Raw genomic sequence first — 21,736 nt, 5'->3', positions numbered from 1 at the left:
AAATAAACACGGTTTTAACCATATATAGAGCCATACCCGAAAGGTACAAGCAGTCTGCAAGTAACTTAGTGAGCATGTATGCATGCACTAATACCCAGAGTACAAAATCCCTAACCAAAACAAGTGGTCCATCCATAGAAACAGGTTGCATCATCAATCGACAGCACCAACTATCACAGAAAATACCCAATAAGATTCATCAAAACAGAAACAACACAAAACATATCAGAACCCCCCAATTGGGTTTTAAATCATTCGTGAAAGGTATTCCCTTTTGCAATATTCCTTGATACCATCGAATTTTCTCTAAAGTGTCATGCCTTATGACATAGCTGCACCAATATTGCCATATAGTAAAAAAACACCGCTTACCTGTGTTATTTGAGTTGAGAGCTCCATGTAGAAACAGTCACCTAGTCGCTTGATGCAAATTAATGAACACAAATAGAGCTAAGTGAGGGGCAGAGATGCACCCTCACCTTTTAAATAGAGGAAGGAATAAGGGCGGTTGCCCTATTTGGCGCGTAGATATCCATGAGTGGGGAGATCCACAGCAGGGATGGTGAGGCCGCCTTAGAGGTGTAATGAAGAGGGACCCCCAAATGTATTCACGCTCATCCACGCCGGAAGTAGTAACACTACACAGTTTATATGTTAACTACAAGGGATATGCCCCATGGTGATGATATACGACAATGGATCTAAGTAGGATCTCAAGTAATTAAGCTGCCCTGGGTAAACAATTGTGTGTGTGTGTGTGTTTATTATTACCAGATATATACATATATGTAAACCACCCCCAGCAGGTCCCAAAAGAAGGGCTAGGTCTATGTGTGGTTTATTTTAAAGTAAGATAATTAGAAAATCAAGAGTACTAAAGTAACACAGTGTGTATGTGTGTGTGTGTGTGTGTGTGTGTGTGAGAGAGAGAGAGAGAGAGAGAGAGACAGAGAGAGACCAAGTTGAACAAATTACTTACACATGGTAAACACAGTCATGAGGAAATTCTTATGTAGGATAAACAAATCAGCTTTTAGCTCAATAGAAAGGTAGGTTTATAAGCCTTTTTCCTACTATGAGAGGATCCACTGATGGTTTCACATGTACAAGAACAAAGGTTATCTTTTTTTATAGAATTGATTTCTCCCAATTTGATAATACTTTTACTTTACTCAATATTCTCTTGCTAATTAACTTCATGTTTGAGTTGTTTGGCTGTGTTGGCCACAATGTAGTAGGAATTTTTGAAGTTAAGAGATCAATCAAGCAAGGTTTCCTCTTCTCCTTGCTACCCTTTGCAAATTGGTTCACATCCACTTGTATATTTACATCTTTGTCTCTCCTATTTTGAAAATGACCAAATACAATTGAAAAGAATTTCTAAAACTCATCAAATGATTCCTATGGAAAAATAACACAAAAAACACAACTCCATGGTAGTGGACTGAAATCGAAATGGGTAGAAAGACTCATGGACCTAGGTGTCATTGTTATCTTCAACTCAAAACTACACTCAAAATCCACGTGTGAAAGCCAAAATCTGCACATGGGTATAGAGGTCATGGAAGTTACGCTAATTTAAAAATGAATTAGTTCTAGAAGGGAGAATATTTCAGCACTAAGGAGTGTTATTCTATACACAAATAGATGTATACTTCCATCTAAAGAAGATTTGGAAATATCAGAACCTTTGCATCTTTAAGATCAATTTTTTGGTAGCTCAGTTCAATGATATCATACTTGAAAGCGTTGACCTTATATATCTAATAGGTTCAAGAGTTGGGACAATTATGCAAGTCAAAGAAAGGAAACTTGCACTATATTTGTTGCTTGGGTTGTGCCATCGATGGGAAAAGCAGACCATTGACCTTTGGTTGAAGCTATTGAATAAACTGCATAAAAAAGGTCTCTTGTTTATGAATTGTACAACGCCTTTTTGGAATTCTTATCCCCTCAAGGCACATGTAGTACTTGAAGCATGCTATAAATTATTTACTAAGTTAGTATAACATCTCCATTCACAACTATTAGTGTGGCTTTAAAAATATAGTATTTGGTTGCATTGAAAATGACATTGCATGCCACTCAATCTTCCAGTGGTTTTGATTGCCTAATGCAATTCTTAAAAAACAAAAAACAACGTTGAGTACATGTATAGTGGAATAGAACTCGAATGACAAGATAAATAATCTATGACTACCATTATTCATACCTATGAAAATAAATGTATACATCCAAGATAAAACTTAGGACTTTAGTTTCAAAAGATTAGGCTTTGACTTTGTATCTTCCTTATATTTTTTCCTACCTAATAAATTCTTGTATAATTTTTATACTTTGTATGGTGGGATGGTATACCACTTCTAGCCCTTTAACAAGGAATCCAAACACATCTACAATAAAGAAATCTCAAAAAAATTCTAGAAAGTATTTGGAACTAATCTACCACACTAAAGCTTTAATGGCTTAGTAGCATTCACAACAATTCAGTGTTTATATTTTTCCTTTTCACCTCGAGAAAGAAAGAATCTAGATATTCGTTGTCATTCTGTATCCCTTTAAGATCTACCACCATAAGTCATTTCGAATCAAGTCCAAGGGCCCCTCCAAAAGAGAAATCAATATGCCTTCAACTAGCTTTTTCTCATGGACTTTCCTTTCAAAGTGGAGAAAGACTCATGTTAGGATGCATCCCATAGTGTACTAGTGGCAAATCTTGAAAATGACATGCCAATCTCACTCCATATCTATATTCTCAAATAGTTTTTTGTGCATTTTATTAGAAACTTCTTACTCCTTTTTGCCACCTTAACATGCTAGATCTCCATTTATTGTTTCACTTACCTACATGAGACTTATATCTTGAAATTGGTGTCTTTAAATGTGAAAAACCTTCTTTGTAACCACCTTATGTTGCATATTATGGATGAAAAAATAAATATATCAATGATGATGACTCCAACCTTGGTGATAGTGTTTGCTCTTTAAAAAGGAGTGTTTGAAGATATGGTTGTGTTAGTACATGGACAATTTTTTTCTTTGTATTCAAGGTAGTATCTAGTCATGGATTCTTTGGAATTTTGCAATCAATGTCTTGCTACCAACTTCAATGCATACGGCCCACTAGATCAACACTTGAGCTCAAATCTTGTGTAGATTTTAAAGACAATGTAGTTATTATTGGGTTTTCCTTGACTTGAAAATCTACCATATGAAATATGGGGAGTATACAACTTTCTTTTAGAGTTCATCAAGTGGCCACAATTAGGAAAAGGAAAAAATATTAATTACTCAGGCTAAAACATTGAGAAGTAAAATGGGAAATTGGATAAAATGAAAAGTCTGATGAAATTGGAAAGTCAAATGAATTTGTAAAGATACAAGGATGTTTGGAAGTTTAACTAGAACTTGAGAAGAACTAAATCTATCAAAAAAAGTTCTAAATTAGAGGCTCCCAAAAATTAAGCACATTAGGGACAATTTGGATTAAAAAAGGGTTGTGTAAGGATCTAAAAAGGGGTGATCTAAAAAAGACCATGAAGATCTTACCGAAACTATTCAACATGGGTACTCATTGGATTTAGCTCATCAAGCACCATTTGATCAATAAATTTGGAGTTCATATGCAAAGTTATGGCTAAAATAGTGCAAGATATTCCAGAAGCAAGTGAAGGAGATCTTGACAAGTGTACAAAAGTGCCATTCTTTTGGAAATGTGGCTCCTCCTTGACCCTTAGATCAAGAATAGAGAAATCCTAAACAACCCTTATTTCATCCAAATTGGTCCTAATGACTCTTTTACCACTCAAATACAGTAGGTAATCTTTGAGATTATTTCAACCTATACTGAATGGTTTTCTATGGCTGATTGTTTCTCTCTAGGTGTGGGTGAGATTTCAATGATGATTTTAATCTTGTGATAAATTGAGTGCACAATTGATATCAACCTTGATACAACATGTGCTAGAATCTACAAAGAATGAAGCTATCTGAATTTAAAGCATGCAAGAACTAATGGGGCATTTAGCGGCATGCGAAGAAAGAGGGGCCCCAAATCCCTTGCCTGCCACTTACTCTAGCTATCTTCCCCTTAATTTCTCCCTTGACACTTGCACTCTCCAAGTGGTCATCATTGCACACACCCCTTTTCTCTTTGGCTTTTCCTTTTTCAATCGCATCAATGGGTATCTTTGCAAGATTTATGCGACTACAAATCAAAACTGAGCCTCTTTGCTTGTGAAAGCCAAGATGTTTCTATTTTATGTCAAATTTGTAAGGCATAAATATATATTAGAGTCAATTTGCAAGCAATGTTCCTATTGCTCCAAAAGCTTCCAAACAAATTCATGGGCACTGTCAAGACTAGGGACTTGCTACGCGTCGTGTGCGAGCCACAAAGGCTCCTAGCACATAGTCATACAACAGACAAGCTCACAAGGAAGAATGGTGTGTCACTCACCTTCCTGCGTAGTTGCAAATGAAGGATTCCCGCGCCGCGAAGAAGAGGGAGACTCCACTACGCCGCACTCAACCGCCTCGCCGCCGTCGTGCCGCCGCAACGCTCGATCACGCACACACTCTCACTCTCTCTCTCTCTCTCTCTCTCTCTCTCTCACACACACACACGTACACACACACACACACACAAGGAGATGGTGAAGGAGAAGGTGGAGATGGAGCAAGAGCAGCTTCCATTGCACAATGAGAGAATGAGTAAAAATTAGGTTTAGTGGCTTTTATATGAGCTCACCCCATTCAAACTTGGGCGCCCATACTTAGCCAACTAATTCCTTGAATATTCCAGTTAGAGTGCGCCTGTCATCGGCGATCACCCTTACCCTGTTCCTATTGGTCCGACAAGCCCGGTACCTGACTCTAAATAATACAACGTTTATAGATCATAGGGTGTCCGTGTGCCGTGAGGGTTAACATGCCCCCCTTCCTGATGTAGATTCCATCCTCGGAAGCTATCCAGTTGAAGCTCGTTCGTCGAGATGGAAGAGTAGTCGACATGGATGTGCGTAGCCTTCTTCAATCACTGCAAAATTAAACAACATTGCCACAGTAATTGCATTCTTATATACAATTAAAAATCATATGCAATAGACAGACAAAGTGATTGGTAACAGAATTTTAGACAATTTGTCAGCAATAAACATTAAATTGCAATATAATCAAATGCATAAACAGATGTAAAGGTAAAAAATTAAACAAGTCCGGGGTCGCTAATTTAACGGTCAAAAGGCACTAGAGCTCAACTATTAATACCATGGGTAACTTCTCAATTTTTTCTGGTCAATTAAGTTGTTTAATCACGAGAGCCAAGTATTTGATGTTCGAGGGCTGACTAGAGGCTATACCTAGAAGACCTTGTAGTTAAGCTACGATAAAAGGAATTTCTCATGAAATCATCGCCTGACTGATTACCTTTTCTTTGACCCCCCAAAGTCTTTTCACATTGATTCAATTTTGATGTGTGTGCTTATTTTGTATGCCTTGGGTTTTTTGCTTTTCAAGGAAAAGCGCCCACACTGGGAACCTCTAGGGCTCTAGTACCATAGGCGATACATGTGAGTGAAGTACCAATTTAAGCAGGGATTTCTCTTCAGCTTAAAATTTTACATTGTGGCACTTTGATTTTTTGTTTGTTCATTTTCAGCATTTTAATTTTGTAACTTTGGGGGGTCGTATAACACTGTTACCCTCCCCAGGCTCATCACATTAGTAAACTCCCTTTATAATACTTAAGCTAAAGGTCAATAGGGTTAAGCCCACTAGAAAGCCCTAGTACATTTCACACAATGCTACCTAAATCGGATTAAGAACCTAAGTAACCATTGTTTATTAGGAAGGCATTCCCCATGGTATTAAGAGAAGATTTCTAATACCTAGCTTGGTCAAACTAGCTTAGTCGGACTGCTTGATTTTTAAACCTAGACAAGTGATTATGACAAAACATTACATTGAATTAAATGTTTGATACTAAGCAAATGTGCTGAATATTATGCTACCAATCACAATCAAAGCAGACAAACATGGATGCAAAAAGATAAGGGCAATGTTAATGGACATAAAACACCTGTTTGTGTTGATGGTCGCACTTGATTTGAAGTGTGAACGAGAGAAAGGTCCCATGAAGGTCCAAATCCTATCAATAGCAACACGCTCCTGTACACACTAGGAAACAAAAGGAATACCTCCAGAAGGCACATTAGTGGGAAAAGGTACCAACACTTATTGAACACAATAAAAAACATAAGGAACCCTAACCTAATTATTTGCACTCCCCCTAAAGAGTCAAGGGAATAGGATATTGTAGAGGTTGGGGGGAAACCCTAAGGCTAAACCCCTATCCTCGTCGTCGAGATAAACAAAGTCATCATCCATGAGACCATATGTGCCATCCGTGTAGTCATGTAAATTTTCTTCTTCATCATAGGTGCCCATGTTTACTAAGAAGGTCACTAGACGCCTATAATCATCTTGGTCAAAAGGGTAGGCTTGTACAATGGGAGAAACGCTCTCTACTAAGTATGGATCAGACGTGGTCAAGAGACGTATCAGCCATTCTAACTCCTCAAAATTCCTCTCACATGCTAGCATACCTATCAAATCCCATTCACATGCAAGCACTGGAAAGACCATGTGAAATATTTGTGAAAAGTAACGAGGGTACCTCTCACCCAAGGCAGGAGTGGATGACTCTAGCGTACTAGCCATATCTGTACACGCAAATAGATGATGGTTAGAGTGCAAATATTACAAGGGTCGTGTTCTTGTGCATAATTTGTTTTTATGATTTGTGTGATGGCTCTTGCTCTTTTACTTTTTTATCTTGCTTTTGTGAGTATAAGGCTTTATATATACATTCCCTAAGATCGGAGATTAAGAGGTCAGGGAGAAAGGTTGAGAGGGAAGCAAGTGAATGATGGATGTCCACAAACACTCCCCCCTTCCTTGGGTAGATCATACCGTTTGAAATGAGCTTGTCACCCTTTGAAACCAATTGTTCCAGTTGGTAATAGGTGAGGATTTTGCCAGTAGTTTTCTATTACCCTAGGTGCCTCGTCAAGTTTCAAGGGTGGTAAGGTACTCTCCCAAGATCGAACTTGAAGTGGTTTATCAGGTGATTCTTGAACACTGGGAGGTGTGGATTCTTTTGTAGCTTCATTGAGGTCCATACTATAGATGGAGGCTGTGTAGAAGCTTTTACCTCTATGGATGTATTACATGAGGAGCTAGAAGCTTCATGGAACTCCCCCCTTCTTGAGCTAGGTGGAATAAATTGGGTTTTCCTTGGAGCCCAAACTAGCTCTGGACTAGGTGTGTAGCATTCTGTGATCTTTCCCTTCCCACGGTCTGCCATTGGCTTTAGCGTTACACTGTTTGACTCATATGGGTTTGTTGTCGATAGGAAGGACACATTTTACGTTTAGGTACCCAAATTTGCTCATTTCCATCATAGTATCCTTGGGCTTTTAATAGTCGTTTAGGAATCCAGCGCCACGTTTTCTTACATTTCTTGGAACGAGTGGGACATTTCTTACGAGGCTTTCGTTTTTTAGCATCAGCCATGGTTTCTAAAGAAGCTTTAGGGACCCACTTGTATGCTTTCTTTGTTATATTAGGATGGTTCTTGTGTGTCTCAAGCTTTCTTTTAACTACATAAGTTGAAGATCTAGAGAGTTGGGCTATGGGGACGTATGGTTCAACCTCCTGGACATGCAATTTCTTGGGTTTTATTTCCTTAGGCAATATCTCAGGGACTATGGCTTGAGTGGTAGGGATAAGAGTTGGTTTTTGCGTTGTGACACCCCCAGTCCCCCAATCAATAGTGCATTTGGTGGCTATCATCCACGTGCGTCCTAGGTTTATATTACCCTCCATAGTTCCAGTAGGCATGACCAAAAAGTCTTGAGCTATAATTCCATTGTCATAACTGACAAAAGTGTGCCAGATTCCAAAAACCGTAGTTTTTTTCTTGTTGACACCCTTGACTTGGATAATACTCTCAGATAGAGGTGGCTTCCCTAACTGACACCACACCCCATAGGATAGCAGATTATATTTAGCACCCGTGTCCAATAAGGCGTTATATAGCACTTTTCCATAGGCACTATTTAACTCAATAGGGTATCGTAGAGGTGTGTCAAAGTCCAACCAATCCTCTTCGACTTCCACGTGGAATGCATTTGTGATTCCAAGGTTAGCCTCTCGTTTTTGTCTTATACGTTGTTGTCGCTCCTTAGCCTCAGCTTGAGCTTGTATCTTCTTTAACTCGGTTTGTGCTTTGGCGACCTTCTTTTGATGAATGGCCCATATTTCTTCTTGGCTTAAAGGATCATAATATCTTTTGAATTTACTCCCATTGAGGAATCCAATGGTTTCAACTCCATCAAGAGTTTCCACACGAAGGGTACCTTGTGGGGTAATTTCACATACTCTATATGGTCCTTTACCAACATATTTCAACTTTTTCTTCTCTTTACGTACTCCATACATAAGGACTTTATCACCAACTTTGATGTCCTTGTCCTTCACATGGCGATCAAACCACTTCTTTCTCCTATCCTTTTCCACAAGAGCATTTTGCACAGCCAACTGTCTCTCTTCGTCTAGTTTTTCTAAGATATACAAACGCTCGGTTAAGGGGTTACCATTCCATCCTTCTTGCGAAGCTACCCTAAGACTAGGAATGACAAACTCCCAAGGCATAACCGCTTCTTGGCCGTATACCATTTTGAATGGCGTACAATTAATAGCCACTTTATAAGCAGTACGATAAGCCCATAGAGCAGATGTCAACTTCAAATCCCAATCAGTGTGATGAGCTTCTACCGTCTTGGTTAAAATAGAGATTAGAGTCTTGTTGGTGCTCTCGGCTTGTCCATTAGCTTGCGGGTAATAAGGTGTAGACTTATGGTGGGATATCATAAAGGTCGTGGTAAGCTCTCTTATTAACTCATTTATAAAATGGGTACCATTATCACTAACAATTTCAAAAGGGCAACCAAATCTTGTGATAATGTTCTCAAAAAGAAACTTAGTTGTTGTCCTCGCGTCAGCTTTTTGTGAAGCCTTAGCTTTAGCTCACTTTGTTACATAGTTCGTAGCAACTAGAATATATCGAGATTGAGTGTTGCGAGCTGCGGGACTAATTGGACCTACAAAGTCTAAGCCCCATTTTTCAAATGGTTGGGTTACTTTAATAGGATGTAAGGGAATTCTGTCTTTGCACTGTGTGGTCTTGTAATGTTGGCACTCATCACACCCTTTTGTAAAAAGTGATGCATCCTTAAATAAAGTTGGCCACCAATAGCTTGATTGCAGCACCTTTCTAGCAGTCAGGTCTCCTGAAAAATGTCCTCCTGCTATGCCCATATGTGCTTCTTGCAAGATATACAAATATTCATCCTCGTGGGCACAACGCCTAAGAATATCGTCCTTGCCTAGTCTATACAGAGTTCCGGCAATCAAACAATAGGGTTCACATTATTTTACTAGCCTTCGAGCGATATCCTTACGAAGTTCCTTGGGTGGAAAACCATTAACTAAAAAGTTAACAATGTTCTCACTCCATTCATGCATAGTCTCAACTATGAATAGGGAAGTATCGGGTAATTCATCATCAACTCCTGTAGGGGCTTCACCATTGGGTATGCGAGACAAATGATCAGCCATGACGTGCCTTTTACCGGGTCTCACTACAATCGTGAAATCAAACTCCAGAAGAATTAACAACCATCGTGTGATTCTTCCTGTGGAGCATGGCTTGTTTACCAGATACAGCAACGCTTGATGATCCACATAAAATACAAACTTGTTTGCCAGAAGGTAGTAGCGAATTTTCTTTACTGCATAAACCATTGCCAAACCTTCTCGCTCTGTAGTGGTGTAGTTCCTTTCAGCATCGTTCAATTGACGGCTTGCAAAGCTAATGGGATAGTCCAATTTATGTTCTCCTGGTTGAGTGAGAACACACCAAATAGCAAAGTTTGATGCATCAATATGCACATGGAAAATGACATCCCAGTTAGGTGTCCTTAAAATCGGAGCACTTGCTACTGTTTTCTTCAATTGTTCATAGGCCTAGTCACACTCTTCAGTCCATTTAAATTCAATGAGAAGCTTGTACAAAGGACGTGCTATCTCAGCGAAAAATAAAATAAACCGTCGATAATAACCCACGTGTCCCATGAACCTTTGAACTCCCTTGTAATTGGTTGGTGGTGGTAACTCTAGAATCACTTTAATTTTGCTCTCATCGATTGAGATACCATTCTTAGATACTATATTCCCGAAAATAACTCCATGCTTGACCCAAAATTGGAATTTGAACGGGTTCAATGAGATACGATATAACCTACACTTTTCAAACACCTTCCGCAAACATGATAGATGTTCTTTCCAAGAAGAGTAAACACAAAGGTCGTCTAAGAAAGCTTCACAAAACTCTCTCAAATATTCTTTAAAAGCAGTGTTTATTAATCGTTGGAATGTAGCAGGGGCATTTGTTAAGCCAAAAGCCATCACACGAAATGCAAACACGCCAAATTCTGTGATGAAGGCAGTTTTAGCTTGGTCCTCTAGCGCTATCGTGATTTGGTTGTAGCCTGAGTACCCATCTAGAAAGCTATAAGCTTCCTTGCCTGCAACTCTTTCGAGTACATGTTCGGAATATGGTAGGGGGTAATGGTCTCTTCTAGTAGCTGCATTAATTTTTTTGAGGTCCACGCACACCCTGAGTTTCCCATTCTTTTTTGGCACGATAACTATTGGAGACACCCATTCAGAGTGTTCAATAGGATATATGAACCCACATTTGATAAGCTTTTCTAGTTCTTCTTGAATGATCTTTGCGTAATTAGGATTCATCGGGTAGGGTCTTTGTTGTACGAGCTTCGCAGTGCTAATCATAGGGATCATATGTTGGACCACAGAAGGTGGAACACCTTTCATATCATGGTATGTCCAAGCGAATATGTCCTTGAATTCCTTGAGAAGATCTTTGAGGACTACCTCTTCAACTTCTGTGAGGTCTTGGGCAATAAAAACAGGTTTTGATTCTTCACCGGGGTCGGCTAATTCTATTTCTTTAACTATTGCCGGACCATCATAGATTCCATTATTCCCATCGATAGGTATTCTTTGGGCTTTTGTGTACACAACCTTTGCTTCCCCTGTGGTGTAAGATTTGAAATGTTCTGGTGCAGGATGCAAGTCTGTGGATTCTGGTTGTGCTTTGGTCTGTGCTTCCATTTCTGCTTTCTTGTGTTGTCGAGCTAACTCTTGGTTTTGACGCCTCCTTGCAGTGCGGCTCAACTTTGGCTTGTCTATGATCTCTAATTGGGCTATGTAATGGGGTCGTGGTCTACACCACATAACATTTTGGAGATATTCACCCCAATCGTCTACCAATTTACGATGAGCATCACATGCTCCTATATAACTGAGCCATTCTGCTGAGGATCTCTTCTTTTTTATCCTAGCACGTACGTACATTGGCTTGATATCGATGCCTCTTAAAGTTTTTCTTTTTCTTATTTGAGACCTGCTTTTGATTTGCATTTAGATCTGGCTCACTAAAGGAGTCCTCGTTGGTGTCCTCTTCACTCTCGGAGGAGCTATCATCGGCTGATATGCTCGATCCTTCCGAATGTTTTGACTCTGAACTTGCTCCACTCTCTAATTCATGAGATTCAGAATCCGTTTCACTCTGGGAGTCCGTGTCTGAGTCGTGTTGGTCAAAGTCTTCTATTGAGCTATCGGTGTCACTGTCAGATTGGTCTACAATTGCCTTGCCCTTAGAAGATGCATGTATGGCACTTATCATGTTCAGAGGTGCAATTTATGGTACCTCTTCCCCCTCTGGTGTGACCGAAGTGGTTCCTCTATTTCCCCAGGTATCTATGGTTGCAGCCGGTGTACCCAGTCTACGTTGTCTGATTGCGTCATACCCGGTAACACATCCATGTAAGGAGAATCTTGGCCAATGTCTGTATCCTTCTTACAAGTGTAACAATATTGTAGTGGGGCCGAGTGAACTGTGGTGTCAGAGCGATGATCAATAATGGTTTTACTCCCTAAGGGGTGTACCTTACCAGTCACCAAATCCACTCTAAGGACAGAGTCTTGGAATTGCAAATAGACATGATTTTTAGACCAATCATGAACCATTTGTGCTTCCCTCATGAATGGTCGTCCTAAAATCATTTCATATGACATAAGGTGTTTAGAGAAATCCATTACAATGAACGTATGTCGTACCTTGTGTCCTAGAACTTGGATCCTAAGATCCTTGAGCATCCCCATAGGTTTGGCTATGGTACCATTTGCCATCTTTACCACAATGTTAGTATCACTGAGGCGGGGTTTTCCCATGGATTCCCAACAATCTTTTGTAACGATGCTAACTCCCGCACCACCATCAAGAATTCCCTTTATAGTTAATCCCTTGGTAGTGATGGGTAGGGTCGCATTAGACTCGTCGCCTTCACAATACTGCCCTAATTCGTTAATGGGTACCTCGATCACAGACTCGTGTCCATCTAAGTCAAGCGATTTCACATGATTTTCCTCATCAATCATAATCGAGTCAGGCCTATTTGGTTGCGCAAACTGCGGTAATCCCATTTGTAGCTCTCTGTTAAGGAATGATCGAAGTGCAAAGAATAACTCAGGATCTCCATACAGCTTTGCTATGATCGTGGTTCGGACCTCAGAAGACATGAAGTCCACTAGTTTGGCAACATTCATTGGCATTTTGCAGGGTGTAGGTCCTTGACTAGGAACTGGTGAGGATGAAATCTCATATTCCTCAATGCGATCAGGTATTCCTTCGTTAAACATCCTTTCCAACAAGAAAGGTGTATGCTCACTTTCTGATGTCCCGTCCTCACTCCCTTCTTGGATGATACTAGATATGGCTAACGGTCTATGGTTCATGTGGGGTGGATGAACTTGCGTGGGAAACACTGTGTCATGAATTTTGACATGCATGGGTTTTGGTTCTAGTTTCCTTTGAGTCTCCTCCACTAAACCTCTTAGATGTTTCACCTGCTCAATCTCGTCTACTGAGTTTGGGTACGTCCCAATCTTCTTTTTACGATTCTTCCCTTTTTGCCCTTGCGGTTTATCTTGGGGGTCTTGGATTGGATTTGGAAACACTTGTGGTGTTTTCAGAGGCTCTTTATGGTTTTCTCTTATTTGGTTTTCATTTGGTTCCATGTTACGGTTTTCTTTGTTGGTCTTTCCCTTTGTCGTATTGGTTCTAGTCTCCTATCTCTCGATTGAATCTGAATCATCCTCGAGGTCATTCATATACACGGGGTCATCTCCTGTTCCTATGTTTGTTTTGGAACTTGGATTTGAATTTCCCGTATTCTGCGACCTCTTCCTTCGTGTCTTCTTTTTCTTTGCTTGGATAACTGACGCGGTATCTCTCTCTTCGAGGATATGACCTGGCCCTTAAAGCATGGACCGTGTAATCGCATAAGCGGGTGCGACGGGTGGTATTGGCGATGTCATACTAGCAATTTCGACCAAATTTAGGGGTGTGATTTTAGGCACATTTGGGTTATAGGGGCATTGGGAAATCAAGTGATCTATGCCACAACGATTACATGTGAGTATTGGCATTGCAAACGTGCTCCCTTGATTCATTTGCATATGAGCAGCATTCTTTTGCAGCCTAATAGGGCACTCCGCTGCCCGATGTGGTCCACCACACTCATAGCATTGAAGAGGTGGCCTCCTAGCCTGGGTGTGGATATTTTGACCTCTGGATGCGAGAGCAGCAGCTTGATAAACCGGCTTGACTTGCCCCCAACAATCTTCCATGTAGTATATAGGACACTCTTCCAATATATCAAGTCCGTAGGCAATATTAGTGTCTATTTCCTCCTCACAGCCATCTGCATAAGCATTAGATGGCTCGCAACCCACTTAGTTCATAGGGGCGACTCTTGGATGCGGGGGCTGCGGTCCTAGCATAGGAGGTGGTAGCGGTGTAGCTTGTACAACATTTTGAGATCTAGGGACCATGTGTTGCAGTAGTTGCTCAACAGGTGGAGCAGGCATCAATACAGGAGCTCGAAGTGCATCTGTCCAGGCTACAGGTGGTCTATTTGCCATCATACGTTTGATCATTAAACAATCCTTAGCTTGGTGACCATACCTACCACATGCGTTGCAAGTTCCATTAAATTTTACTCTAAACGTAGGGCACTCACTAGTGCTATGTGGACCTAAGCAAATGGAACACCATTGTTGCTACCTTCTTGGATACATGTGACTATTTTGAGGGGCTCGATTATCCTTAAGAGACTCTTGGATTGCCTTGGTGAGGTCTATCAAGAATGTCTCAAATACCTTTGGCTCATTGGAAATGGGCTTTGCAGTCATGGGTTCATACTCAATGGCTTGTGAGCTAGTGGATCTCGTGTCAGTAGACACCCTCATGCCTGCTATCATCAAGTTGTCCTCTAATTGGATTGCAGTGGCAGTGACATCTTCCCAGGTTGTGATACCTCTAATCACTAGTCCATTATAGATTCCTTCATTCCTCAACCCTCGAATGAATCGATCAAGCAGTTGGTTATTGTTGAAGCGCTCATTTACAGGGCAGCGAGAGTTTAAGTGCTTTAGACGACTAATGAAGTCCCTTACTGACTCTCCTTCCTTACGTTCGGCCTTCTGTAGCTGAGATGCTACACCCCAAAGCACACCTTCTCGTATGTACTCCTTTAGAAACAACCTTCGAAGGGTAGGGTAGATTGTTTTCTCGTCCACCCTTAGGGTTCTATACCAATCTCCAGCCTTCCCACTTAATGTTAAGCTTAAGGCATTGCACTTATGTAGTTCGTTGCGTTCCCCTAAGGAATCACATACTTGTTTAAACACTTCAATGTGTTTTCTAGCATCTTCGTCCCCATTGAATTTTTGCGTGAGTTTGGCAATTTGTACTGCCTTACTTCTAGGCTCTCTATGAGATGCATGACGCATATTTTCCGCGATAGATCGACCTATGGTTTGAGCAAACGCTGCCAAGTCACCTATGTGAGGAGGCAGGGCCGGTGGAGGTACTCTTGGAATCATATGTGGGAGAGGGACGGGTATTGGTCTTGGCATATGTGTGGATGATGCAGGATATGGAACATAACCGGGCATAGGTCCACTCGGATAAGGGTTAGGGAGCGGCACTCGAGGAGCATAAACAAGTGGTACAATTGGAGGTGTGGGGGCCATGTGTGCATAAGGGGATAGAGGCACATACGGTCGAGGCCCCATATTAGGTACTACGACACTAGGTAGTGGCACTGCGCTAACCGTAGATGTCATCGATACATTCTCTGTCAGGCTTATCCCTGGAGTGAGCACTCTGTTTTCCTTAATAGAGGGTTGAGCCAAGTTAGGGAAGCTAAAGTTGTCGCTCGGAGGCTCAGATTGAATAGAGACCCCAGGTGAAATGACGTAAGATGGGTCCATGGGGCTCATTAGAGGAGTCTCCATTTGTGATAGAGTAGGCTGTTGAGCCTTGCTCGTATCCAGAAATCTCATGGGGCCAGTTGAGAGTATATTTACCCCTCGGTTTTGCCTTTCTGATTGAATAATGCCATGGATAACATTACAAATCATTTTCTGTTGATCTTCAATGCTCGTGGCACTAGAGGTGGATTGTACAATCTCTATCCATCCTACATGGTAGGCGTGGCTAGAGTGTAGATCTGTCAACACCTCAGTGTGGAGGTCGTATGTCCAATGATCATTAATGAACAATCCTTCTAGAGTCGACGTGTTAACGGTTTCTTGTGAGGTAGAAGCAATGTTGCTCCCCATGGTTTTACTTGTCACCAACGGTACTCTAGAGGGAACTTCTGAAGATGGCAGCTCAACAGGGCCTTCTTGGTAAGAAGTTGGCAGGATATCCACATGGACACTCTTTGGGGGTGTGGGGTCCACGTGTGATGTGAAAGGAGAGTCCACTTCCTCACCCCCTTCGTGTGCTTCATTTGCATCAGGTTCCGAGCGAGTAGCTCTACCTAATGTTTCCATGAAACGGCTAAACATACTAGTACTAGGATGTGGAGCTTTGGGAGGTGCATGGCCTTCTCTCTCAGTGTTTTGGGTAGGGTATGCTTCCATGATTTCTGAGTCGGAGGAGGAATCACTAGCGGATATTTTAGGGTCTTGGGTGGTGCTACCTTGTGTCCCCGCTGAGGGTCTAGAGCCTATCGTGGATGGGTAATGGGTGTCCGTATGAACAGAGGCACCCTCAATATGCTCGTGTTCTAGCACCTGCCCAGAGCGCAAGTGCATGTGCTTTTGATACCCTAAGGTGTCAACAAGCTGCTCTAGGAGGCCTTGTGACTAGTTTTTTGCGTGTTTTTTGTTTGTTTTTTTGCTAGATTTTTTAGAGCGTGTCGTGGAATGGGCCGTGTGATAGCTCAAAACAAGCGTATCGCTAGGAGGGACTTGCTGTGCTTTACAGCCCACCGTTTGGTTCTATTTTGCCCCAGAAAAGCCCGAAATAGTCTTTTCCTAGCTGGGGAACTAGGCTCCAAATAGCAAGTCTAAGGGTGCAAGTGGGAAGAGAAGGGAGGAGAGTGGAGAACTTGCCCCACATGCTCTCATTCCCTCTTGAGGGGGTAGGGTATATATATAAGAGTGAGTCTAGTATATATCATAAGACTGAGGACTGAGGCCTGGACTTGGGCTTAAGCTTGGGCTCGATCCCGATCAAAATTTTAGTGATCCCCCTAGTTACTCACGCTTAAATATTTTCGATTTTTTTTTTTTTGTGGATATTATTTGGTACGCGATTTGGTGCGCGTTGACCTCACCTAACTATTTACTGTCCCGCCTACCTAATGACCTGCTAATCAGTGGTTCACCTAATTACTAACCTGCTTAATTAACTAACTGTGCGCCTAACTGTGCACAAACCAGAAAACACAGAAAATGCAAAAAATTGAAACTTGACAGAACTGTGCAGTGCAAACCAGAAAATGCAAAAAACGCAAAAACGCAAGAAATGCTAACTGTGTAAGCTGAAATCTGAGCTTAATAGAACTAGCAAAATAGAGCTTAACAGAACACAGAAAACTTGAATGCAGTCAACAACATTGTGTCTTTCTCTACTGTTTTTGCATAACAACAATAATCAAACTTAAGCCGTGCCTTTCCTACATAAAAAATAGCTTCAATACAATTTATAGGTCGCCATTGGAGCTTCATGCGCAGCAGCTCCCCGACAGCGGCGCCAAAAATGTCACGGCTAGGGACTTTCTACGCGCCGTGTGCGAGCCAAAAAGGCTCCTAGCACACAGTCATACAACAGACAAGCTCACAAGGAAGAATGGTGTGTCACTCACCTTCCTGCGTAGTTGCGAATGAAGAGGGAGACGCCGCGCTCAACCGCCTCGCCGCCGTCATGCCGCCGCAACGCTCGATCAGACACACACTCTCACACTCTCTCTCTCTCACACGTACACACACACACACACACACACACACACACACACACACACACACACACACACACAAGGAGATGGTGAAGGAGGGTGGAGATGGAGCAAGAGCAGCTTCTATTGCACAATGAGAGAATGAGTAAAAATTAGGTTTAGTGGCTTTTATATGAGCTCACCCCATTCACACTTGGGTGCCCATACTTAGCCAACTAACTCCTTGAATATTCCAGTTAGATTGCGCCTGTCATCGGCGATCACCCTTACCCTGTTCCTATTGGTCCGACAAGCCCGGTACCTGGCTCTAAATAATACAACGTTTATAGATCATAGGGTGTCTGTGTGCCGTGAGGGTTAACAGGCACAATTCTAAAATTACAATCTTGAAATGCTTTGAAATACAAATTCTAAAATAGTTTAATGCAAACAAAATTTCAAGGTTTTTAATATAAATCACCATGGAAGAAAGGCGTTTAAGGAGTTTCAATCTCATGCATAAATGTGCTCGATCCCTAAAGTGCATATGCAAAGGGTACCACTATGCAAACCCCATCCTCCATTGTAGGTTGCATTCAAAAAGAGGGACTAACCCACATGTGTGACAGATGGATGCATTGTCTGAATCCATATATGTTTGGTCAAAATTCAAGTGCAAGGTGCAAGAAAGGACCCTTAGAGAATACAAAAACTTTCAAAAAGAAAGCTTTTGTACAAATGAGCAAACCTTCTTTTGCCACCAAAGAAACAACTTACTTGAAATAAAAATTTAACACTAGTTCTATAATTGACAATTTACTTTTCCTACCAAGTTCTGGCAATTTATTTGTCAAGCTAGGAAGAAGTTTTTAAATCTTGCTTCTACCATAGGTTGGTAATGAGGTAAACAACATATTAGATTTTTCTCCATGTCAAAATACAATCCCTATGAAGAGAATTATGGTAAGTTTGAAATAATAAATTTTAGTAAAATTTCAAGCTATTTTGTCAAAAAAATCATAAAATTCTTGTGAAGATAGCCAGATGTTAGTACTTAGTGTTACAAAACAATGGAATTCCCTTCAAAGACTAGTTTCAATCACACGCAATTTATAAATATAATTTCATACTTGAAAACATTTTGAATAAGAGCATAATGTTGGTCTTCTAAAGGTCCCCTCATGGAATTGAAAATATTCTAGTGGAGTTTGACAACTACAAATGACTTTATATGTTGAAACCAACAATCTACGTATTTTTTCATCTCCCTAGCTCAAATCAATCTCGTTGCTTGAACTCTATCTTGAATTTCTTATTGTGCAAAAACTCTTGAAAATATTGAGTCCTCCATAATAACATTTAGATCAAACTTTTAGGTGCCACAATTGTGTCTATACCATGTACTTTGATACGTTTAGTTGATCTACATGGGAAGTTCGATATTATTTGATGTTTTGTATATTTATGTCTCAAGAGTGAAAATATCAAAGTTTTCTCTTATGCAGTTTTGAGTATTTGAAATAATCCAATAATTATTGCATACCAAAGCCCTTCTACTTGCCACCTTGAGTTCTCAATAGAATAGATAAGAAATGTTTCACTTTCTAAAACTCATTATTTTATATACTCTAAAGTGAATTATCTTGCACATAAGACTTTCAATTATCTATAACACAAATTTTCTACAAGGTTGCTTCATTTTTTATTGAGCTTATAAAGTCAATTTCTTCAAAGCATCAATCACAGTCTTACGAGGGTCAACTTGATGAGTATAATTCTTGATCATGGTAGCTTTTAAAATGCACTAGCTAAGATATTTAAGCATATCAATAGGGTTTTCTTAAATACACCATCTCATGCAAGTAGCATTAGATTCTAAAATGCACTAGCTATAATATTTAAGCATATCAAGAGGGTTTTCTTAAATACACCATCTAATGCAAGTAGCATTTAATTTAAGTTTGTATAAAGGAGACACTTAAATGTCCTATTTTGGTACCAAACTAGTGTTAAATTTATTTATGGTTACCATTGTGAACCTTTTGGGGTCTAAAATAAGATTTAATTTTTTAACCATGTCATAAAGAATTCCCAAGAGTTCCCAAAAAAAAAGTGTTTTCCTTTCCTCAAGGTGTAGTTAAAAAAGTGGTGCAGTCCCTTGTACTTTTCTCTCTTTCATGTAACTAGGCATTGTTTACCAATGAGAAAATAGCACTTTGTATAATTATCTACTTTTTGTGTCAAAATCTAATAAATCTTGTCTTTTTTTAGATAATCTTTAAGTACGCTAGAATTTATAGATTTTACTAAAAAGCCTCCATGTAGAGATCTTTTCTTCTTAAAATATTCCTATCTCTACACAATGGAGGATATTCTCACCACATTTCAAGGCTTCCTTTCCGCAATTTTAGAGAATTATCTACACAAGTAGCTTCAAAAGAGTCGCATCTACTATAAAAGCAGAGAGAAAGATAATGTGAAGATAAATGGCAAAAATAGAAGACATTCCTATAGGTAGATAATTTGTTTGCAATTGGGTTTTAGTGGCCATGTTTGCAAAGACTCATTGGCTTGTAGGAATGTTTTACAAAGTGATTAAGGTCACAGTGTACAAGAGGGTTTTAGTGGCCATGTTTGCAAAGCCTCATTGGCTTGTAGGAATGTTTTACAAAGTGATTAAGGTCACTGTGTACAAGAGAGGGCAACATGGACTGAGCATGGGGTGTTTTCCATGAAAATGAATCAGTCAAGTTAGGAGAGGTGCAAAAAATCAGTGGTGTAAATAAGCAGTACATGTGCTATGTTCTTGACTAGATCTCTCTTCTTTGATATGGAGCAAGGAGTAAATGCATACCTACTTAATCTTGATGTCCCACTTACACCTATAGATGCTTAGTTGCTTTCTAGAAGCATGTAAGTTCTTATATGCTACTGAAAAAAGTTTGAAGAGCCAAAGGTGTGTCTATTTTATAGTGGTCTAGAGGTCATATTATGTCATTTCCCATTTAAGAGAAATAATAATGATGTATTTGGTGTGTGCAAATGGAAATCTTATAAATAAGTGGATAGGGGATTTAAAGATTTGTGTGTGTGTGTGTGTGTGTGTGTGTGTGTGTGTGTGTGTGTGAGAGAGAGAGAGAGAGAGAGAAGAGATAAGAGATAAGAGATGGTGTGCTCTTTGTGTCTCTACTTTTGTGTCATACCCCCTTTTCACTCAGTTTATTGTAGAGAATAACCCTCTCTACTTTGCATCCCTAGCATCTACACTTGCACCTTGAAGACATGTTAATAAGTTGAAATGGGGGAACAAATATACAATGAGGTCATTTGTGTGGGACTGCTAGAAGGAGGAGACATTCTTGGTGCTTTGCTTGAAAAATGTTTTTCAAATATGATGTAGTCAAAAAGGCACAGAAAGTGCTTGAGTTTGTTTTGTTTGGAAGATGTCCCTTGTAATGCATCCACTTGGTGCCATTTGTTTCAATAGAAGGAAATTTCTAACTTCAAATATTGTCACAATGTTTCTTATAGAGGGGCATAATTTAAGGAACCAAAAAATAATTAGAGATTAAATAGAAAAAGGGTGAGTCATAATCGTGAAAAAACTCAAACATAAGGTATTTTTCTAGTACCTTTGAATGCACATGACATAGTGGTTTTATGTAGAATGAATAGTCAAAGGAATCATAAAGACTGATAGCATTAGACAAGAAGATTAGATGGATGATTATATGCACAAGGTTCTATGTGAAAGCATTTTAGGAAAAGACTGTTCTTTGTAATGGCTTTGTTGACATGTATTCCAAACATGATGTATCTACAAAAGTACAAAAAACATTTGAAAAGTTTCACATATGAAATATCAGCTTTGGGAATTTATTTTTTGGAAATGTATGGCCAATAGAGGTAGTGCCAAAAATCTCTAGGCTATTGGAACGTACTTAATGCAGGTATGTCCACCACACGGGCATGACAAAGAATATTTAGGTATTCTTGGTTGGATGGAAGGTGAGGTCCTCTCTCCAAGTTTGTTCACTTATGCTTGCATCTTGAAAGCCTACACGCATTACATAAGATGTTGACTTGAGTGACGTGTGTTGTGAAATTATCAATTACGAAATATCAAAAATATATGTTTTGCTTAAGAATGCTTTGGTATATAGGTATTCCAATTTTATTAGTGTATTCACAACGTTAGTGAAAGTGCTTAAGAAGCTTCCTATTTGGAACGTTGTCCCTTGGAATGCATTAATTGAAGGGTATTCCCAGAAAGATGGGGTGATGAAGCTCTAGGG

The sequence above is a fragment of the Adiantum capillus-veneris genome, chromosome 3 (assembly GCF_014529385.1).
Source record: "Adiantum capillus-veneris isolate H3 chromosome 3, ASM1452938v2, whole genome shotgun sequence".
Taxonomy (NCBI): Eukaryota; Viridiplantae; Streptophyta; class Polypodiopsida; order Polypodiales; family Pteridaceae; genus Adiantum; species Adiantum capillus-veneris.
Note: the sequence above shows the minus strand (reverse complement) of the source record.